Source organism: Pimephales promelas, chromosome 22 (assembly GCF_988280905.1).
Source record: "Pimephales promelas chromosome 22, fPimPro1.hap1.1, whole genome shotgun sequence".
NCBI lineage: Eukaryota > Metazoa > Chordata > Actinopteri > Cypriniformes > Leuciscidae > Pimephales > Pimephales promelas.
The window spans coordinates 25,396,048-25,403,245 of NC_142790.1; the positions used below are offsets into that span (position 1 = coordinate 25,396,048).

Genomic DNA, 7,198 nt, shown 5'->3' on the forward strand with positions numbered 1-7,198 from the left:
TTTTTAATCATTATTTTTTTACCAAATAGCTATTAGTTACAATCAGATCCTAAATGTGTTTCTCACACAAAACTATTGTGTCATTTTATACTATTACTGACTTGGAATATAGTTATACGTGTTTTTTTGTATATGCCTTATCCTTTTTTGTGTTACAGACACAGTCACTACTATGACCTTTGTGTGGAAAAGATCTGCATGAAGAACTGCGTCTCCTTTTGTTTTCAGTAGAAAACAGAAGGGCGTACAAATTTGGATTACATGAAGTTGAGTAAATAATGATTTCCTTTGTTTTAGTTTGCAGTGTTTATAACTGAGCTCATGCAAACAACACTAACTCAGACTTTCAGGGGGAATGTTTTAATAAAGATTGAAAGCTGTTGGGAGCTTAGTGATCCTGGTGTAGGGATCCTGGCCTAGTTTGTTTATCGCCTATTTACCTTTTAATATCTGACTGTTGTGTTTAGGCTTCAAAATACACAAAAGTGGTGTTGATTTGTGAAGATGATGAACAAAACATGTAAGAGTCATGATTTTTTTTAGACAAAGAGCTTATTTTTGTCGAGAAAACCATGGTGATGCACTCTCAGAACAAAGGTACAAATGCTGTCACTGGGACAGTACTTTTAAAGAGGTTTAATACCATTTCTAATATGTATACTTTTGGTACCAATTATGTAGGGACTACTTTTTTGGCACAAAAAATTACCTTTTGAAAGAGTACTGTCCCAGAAACAACTTTTGTATGAGGTTGTGAATGAAAAATCATATTTAGCCCCGCCCCCTTTCAGCCCTGCGCTCATTCCGTTCTGTTTTCCGGTTTGTACTACAGCATGGTAGAAGGTAATGGAAGGTAAAAGTATTCCCAACCTTATAACAGTGAAAGTGCACTAACGGCAGTCAAATCCGTGACTTCCCACCATGAATTCGTAAATTACTAGATCGATGTACTCCCAGTTATGAGCTCTGACGTCATAGCCCGCCAAACCATACAAATCAACAACGGCAGCCTCTACGGATGCGGTGTTTCTCCAGGCAGTACACGGTGAGAATACACTTCAGGACACACGTTTACTAGTTTTTAGTCCATTGAGTGCAATGATAAATGAATACCAAATACATTTCCAAATATACAAAAAAAAATAAAAGGTTTAACAGCTTATCTTGCCGCTTATGCGCCGTTTTTCCTCCTTAGTTTCCCTCAAATAAACAAGGAGTAAGCACATTTGGCGACAGAAATTATTACAAATGCGCATAAGGTCCGCCATGCTGGTTTGTTTACATCTAGCTCCCACAATTCCTTGCGCTCAGGTGTTTGACGTGACTGACTCTGGCCTGGAATGCTACAAAGTCGTGAGTCGTGGTTTGAATTCGGGATTTACGTGCTCAAAAACCTGCCTGTTACGCAGCATTAGATCTTTTCATGAATGAACTGCTTGATTTAAAATCTTCCCGGTCAGTGACATCTGTTATGACATCCACTTCAAATGCTCATGATAACTCCACAGTAAGTAAATCCACTTCACCAGTTAATTAGGCAAATCTTCGACAGTGATGCCATTGAAATATAAAGAGTTACCGCCAAAAACGAACATAAAGTACATAGCATAAACAAATATTAAGTGAAATGGTAATTTTTGATTTGCTGTAATGAAGAAAATATGAGAAAATGAGGTTACACTTTATTTTAGGTGTCCTTGTTATAGTACTTTACATTTATACATGTCCTACCATTTTGCTAGATGTAAACAACACTGGTCTAGAAACACTTCCTGTTTCAGTTTGTAACTGTTTTCTTTATTTCACATGTAAAGAAAACATCTTAAAGATGTTGTTTAACTTTTTGATTCAGTTTTACATGTTCTGTTGGTTGTATTTTATCCCAGCTTTTGTGTAGTGTTAAAAAACTGAAACAGGAAGTGCTTCTGGACTAGTGTTGTTTACATCTTGCAAAATGGTCTATAGGGTTAGTGTTAGGATTAGGGTGTGGATTAGTTTAGTTTCATGTAATTACGCACAATTTATTGTAATTAACAGGGGAACGATGTTACGATACCCTCATGTCATGATTCAATACATATCATGATAGTATGCCTTATTAACGCGATAATAAAAGGTTAACAAAAAATTTAGTAAAATGTTACATTTGATATTACATTGGGGGTGTAAATGAATAGGCTTGGACTTGGTGCCGCCGGTAACCCAACGCACAGGACAGTGGTGACACCAGAATAAAAATATTGATGATTCTGAAGCAGTAAGAATTATTTTGGACGAATATGCTTGAACCTCACTAAATAATCTAGGCCACTTTTTACTGGTAACATCTGGCATTATCAGGACCCACAAATATCCCCCCATTGCATTATTATACATTATATTCAACATTACATATAGCCTAGTAATGAATTTTTCAAACACATATTGTCACTATCTATCACTATTGTGTTGGATATATATCATGACACGCTATATTGTTACACCCCTAATTACTATAGTAATGTAACGTGTGTAACAAAATGTTAGAAAATATTGAATATAAGAACATTTTTCTCTATTTTATCTCTTTGATGGCATTATTAGTATTCTGCCTACTGTTTCAAACAGCCTTCATGTCGAGAACAGGCCTAAAAATTCTGTCTAGATAGGCATCTCACTAGGCGTTGGACCAGAGCTATTGTTTATGAGGCCCAGAGCGTTGCTTTCATCCCCAGTTCTATCTATCTCCGGTCAAAGCAGTTCAACGCTCTCTGGCTGACTCTCTGTGAAGTTTATCTGAGTGAAGAAGTCCACCACGACCCCCAAACCCCCCAAAGAACAGCATAAAAAAATCCGAAAGATGTAATTACGTTCAAGTTTGTTGCGTCTCACCAATTAACCCTGTACATATCTGATGAAAAAAAAAGTGTAGTGTGAACTTTTTTTAATGCGTGCATATGGTATGCAGCCATTCTCAATGACTCCCTTCTCATCTCTAAAAACGGATCACTCGGAAAAACATATTGTAGCAATGCCAGACCGTCCGTTTCCCTGGCAGATGCCGACACCGTGAGTACGAGCCAATGAAAACACATAGTCCCCTGTTCCCTCTTTTAATTGGGATATTTTGATGCTATTAGCTCCACACCTCCTTCCCCAAACATTACGAATGCAGATACGCACCCTGTAGTGGTCACTGAACCAGGTACAATCTCAGTACTCAGGTGTCTCTGAAAGGAATGCGTTTGGCAACCCGCTCTGTTGATGGAGGTTGAGCTGGACTAGAAGACTAGAACAGAAGAACTGGATGCATGCCATCATGTTGAGGAGCTGCTGCTGTTTTGAGGTTGAGTGTGTAGAGTGAAAAGAGTGGGGGTGTTTGGGCTCTAAGGGGCTGACACCATATGTTATGTCAGCATTCATTACACTTTTATAGAGGCCTACAGTGCTTTGCTTTCAACTGAATATTTGATCCGTGTATAGGATGTATCTGCTTAAAGATGTGTGCAGAAAACAGTTTTAATATTTGATATTTTAATCTATCAAAAGTGATAAATTGGCAAGGTATGTGTACACTGATATCAATTATATATCGCCATCTGGTGGTTTTAAAAGTACTGACATATAGATTAATTTGTACAGACAGCATTCTTACAAAGAGGCACATTGAGATCAGCGGATAAACAATGGAGCTTCCCTCCTCTGAGCTTTTCTGTCTTTCTCAGAGGAGGAAAGAATGATGAATCGAAATAAAAGAGTCCACACTGATAGCAGAAGTAAGGGAATTGGATAAATTGAGTTCATAGGAGGGGGCTTGTTATCAGTATAGAGACTCAAAAGTTGAATTGCATTAGTACATTTCAAACAAAGAATACTTTAAAATTAGAATACTTTTGTAAATTCTGTAATCCAAAAAATAAGTATGTTCTCAAGCTCAGTGTTATTTATATAGCCTACGATTGTATTATTTGGCTTTCATTTATATCTTTTGTTAAATGTGTCATTTTTGTGTTACTTTTAAATACTACTATTTAGGTTTCATTTTTTTTTTCAGTTTTAGTCTTTCTTCTGCTGAAACCTATTTAGTTGCAAAGACTAGAGATCTCTAATATTTTTTTTAATATTTATATTTTAAGTATTTATTTATATTTATTTTTTTATATTTTATAAAATTATATATTTTTTTATTTTATTCCAGTTTTACTTCAATTAACAAAAAATAGTTGTAATATTTAATGCTCAAACAAGGGTATTTCTCATATATAGCCTATCAGGTTGGCACAATAATATTGAGGGAATTTGTCAAACATTTTAATTATTTATTTTTACCTAGGCTAATTTTTTACTATCTGCGGTTTAATCACTGTGCAGCACCATTTTCATTAATTGCTTATGAATTGGTCATTTTATAGACTTGTTTTAGGTGTATTTGTTTGTTTGGTCAGCATGATGTTGGTTGTAATGATTTTTTCCCTTTTGACTTTCATTACAGATTTTACCTTCCGCTTCAATGAATGGTAAGAATTCATAAATTCATACATCTCAAAGTTAACACCAGCACTTTTTGTTTAAGTTTAAGGGTATTCATTCTTTGCATTGGCTAACGGCATGATGCATTTTCCGTTTATTTATATATGCAAGCTGGACAGAGAAGCTGTTGCATTGCAGTTTTCGGCCTGTTGGTGAGAAATGACAGCGGCACACCAATAAAGCTGGAGGTCGCGGTCGGTGTCGCTATGATTATTTATGGCCAACATACAGAGAAACAGCATCTGAAACTGAATCACTGCTTATAGAGACGTGAGAAGGGTGAGTGCTCGGGAATGCAATACCACACAAAAACAATAACAGCTGGCTGGCCTCTGGCTAAACACAAACAAAAATAATGGAATCTGCTAACTGCCAGACAGGCATAAACAGTTTTGTCCAATATCAAGCTCTCATGTAGAATTAATACATAGCCATTCCTTGCTTTTTTATATTTAAACACGCAATAAGCGCATAAAACTCAGTGAGCTGTAAAATGGCTCTTAAAAAATTGATAAGAGATCAATTGTTCAGATATGAATGGACTGATTGTTAAGATGAGTGAGGGAAAAGAAAACAATAAAGCATTAAGAGCAGGAAGAGTGCTGATGAATCGGAGACATCCATCATTAACTCTGGTGGAGGTAATGGAGTGGAGCGGAGAGGACGGTGGACGGCCCCAGGCATCCGCACGTGCTCCGTCTGTCTCCATCTGATTCAGACCAAACTCTCTCATTCACTCCTACACATCTAAGTGGGCAAACTGTGTCTTTGGTTTGGTTTTTACAAGCTTGATTCGAGAAAAAAAAAAAAAAAACTATGGCAACACTTTACAATAAGGTTTCATCAGGTAACTATAACATGAACTAACAATGAGAAATAATTCTAAAGCTTTTATAATCTTAGTTCATGTTAATTCCAGCATTTAAAGGGATAGTTCACCCAAAAATGAAAGCTTTAGTGCAAGTTCTACCAGCAACTCAGAATTTTCATTTTTGGGTGAACTATCCCTTTAATGGACCTGAACTAGCATGATCTTAAAATGAATAGTTATTGAATAGAATGAATAGAATTATTAATTAACATTAACCAAGATTAATACTGTAACAAATGTATTGCTTATTGTAAGTTAATGTTGGTTAATGCATTAAATGAGACAATATTGTAAAGTTTTAGCAAATCTATTGATGGATTATTTTTAGTAGTGAGTCTAATATTTTTCAATGAATCATTTGAACCGGTTCACAAAAATGTGAAGTGACTTCTTTGAAAGACAGACAGTCTCGAGACATATCGTTCATTAACAAACCGAATGAACTAGTTCATCACCATCAATGATGAAACTTGATGAACATCTTACTTTCCAAGAGTTATGAATATGTAAAAGTGACTGATGATCATACCCAGTTAAACTGACGTAAAAATATTGAGACATTTTTGGTGGAGGTTTATTTATTTAGTACAGAGACCCTGCACATGACATGGGGATATATGTATATCATGATCACAAATTAAGAATTAATTTTATTAAATCGCGGACCCACGTTGTAATTATCGGTTCCCTCGTTTTAGTTTAATCAAAACAAGGGAACGAATTATCCACGATTGACTAAAGCACGAGAACAAATTCTTATACTTGGCCACAATATATATATTTTTGGCCACATCACCTGCAGAGCTTCATAATTTAGTCTTATTTTGGCTGTTTTAATAGCTTGATTTAAAAAAAAAAAAACATCCCTGTAGTTCACAAAATAGATGCAACATGCTATGGTCAATTATCCATTGACAAGCTTAAAACACACCGGTCAGTGAATTAATCTTGTTAAAGTTTTGGTCTGGTTTCAGACATTTATGAACATGCATTAGAGAATAAAACACAGCTACATTAGCATTGGCATAATTTAAGATAAGTCAGTGCAAGTTACTTTGTTAAAATAGGAATGCATTTTAGTCCAGGACTAGAAGCAGGGGTACAAGTTATGGTTTATCAACCATAGACCTGTATTTGAGTTTTGGTTATTAAAATGGGCTTGGGATTTCCCAAAACACATGAAAATAGTCACAGTTAACTTTCAAAGTGTTTAAAATACCCATGCAGCCTTAACTGTAAGAGATTGGCATCCCTTCGTCATAAACTCCACTCTATGCCCTTTAAAGCGGATTATGCTCATGTTTGAGCCTGAAAGGACAGCCAGGACACTGCAGGCTTAGGCCACAGCTGAAAGGATTTCCAGCTCTGACAATAAGCCAAACAAATGACTGAACAAAAGTGGTTTACCAACCAAAAGCATTGTTAATATTATAAACTACGAAGAACAAACGCAAGTTCTCCATACAAGAAAATGTTCATAATATTGAACATGCTAAAAGCACATTGCTTTCATATTAAATTTCCATTGAAATGTATTTATTGTTGATGATAAAACCCCTGGATGCTCAAAACAAGTGTATTTCTCATAAATGTCAGGTTGGCACGATAATATTGAGGGAATTTGTAGGCTAATATTTTACTTGCATCAGATTTAATCACTCTAAAGACTTTTCAATTCCATGCAAACAGTGTAATGAGTGCATGAATGGTTTTCATTTTTGTGCCATTTAGAGTTAAACTAGCAATATGTATTGTAATAGCTCTAAAAGTCTTAATACTTTGCTACATAAAAGCATTCAAATAGAGAAGACAGTCACA

At 35.5% G+C, this 7,198-nt stretch overlaps 1 long non-coding RNA gene across 1 annotated transcript; it reads left to right on the forward strand.

The window, feature by feature from the left end:
* Nucleotides 1–820: 820 nt before the first annotated feature.
* On the forward strand, nt 821–4,783 carry LOC148969624 (uncharacterized). Its single transcript, XR_016149406.1, has 3 exons — nt 821–1,045; nt 4,472–4,496; nt 4,621–4,783. It is a non-coding gene; the product is annotated as an uncharacterized LOC148969624 (long non-coding RNA).
* Nucleotides 4,784–7,198: the final 2,415 nt, after the last annotated feature.